Genomic DNA, 656 nt, shown 5'->3' with positions numbered 1-656 from the left:
CCAGGGGGAAGTGGGGATGGAGGGGAGCCCCACGATGGAGCCAGTAAGACACAGGAGCATGGTGGGATGGGGGCCGGCCTCGTCCTGTGCCTCCACCACGCAGCCGTGGCTGTGGGCCAGGAGTAACCCAGCACCCCTGCAAGGAGCTATCCTGCCCAACCTGTTCCTCCAGGCTTGAGGCCCCGGCACTGGCTGCCGTTCCCAGCAGGAGAGCAGGGCACTGTGGAGCCGGGCACCCTGCAGCAAGGGCGCGCAGGAGGAGGGCAGTTGGTGTCAGGATGCTGATGGGACCCAGGCATCCTGGCCCCAAACCAGGAGTGTGGCCCCCCTCTTCCCAGTGCCCATTTGTGGGGTCAGCTTGGTTTGGAGTGGGGGAGGTTCTAGGCTGAGGGTGCAACGCCACTGGTGCTCAGTTTTAATCCACCTGCCCCAGAGTGGATCCCGGGTTGGATCCTGGCACCGGCGCAATGCTGTGCCACTGGGATGCTTCTCCTCCTTTGATGGTTTTCTTGTAAAGCAGGAGTAGTGACAGCTGGTGAGGAAGGGTGGGGAATGGCATCTGAGCCGGGCATAGGATGGACCTTCGGCGACTTCCTCCCACCAGGAAGTTTCTACCTTAAAAAAAAGCTCATTTTTGTCCCCAAATACCACAAAGA

Source organism: Buceros rhinoceros, unplaced genomic scaffold, assembly GCF_000710305.1.
Source record: "Buceros rhinoceros silvestris isolate BGI_N320 unplaced genomic scaffold, ASM71030v1 scaffold31130, whole genome shotgun sequence".
Taxonomy (NCBI): domain Eukaryota; kingdom Metazoa; phylum Chordata; class Aves; order Bucerotiformes; family Bucerotidae; genus Buceros; species Buceros rhinoceros.
Note: the sequence above shows the minus strand (reverse complement) of the source record.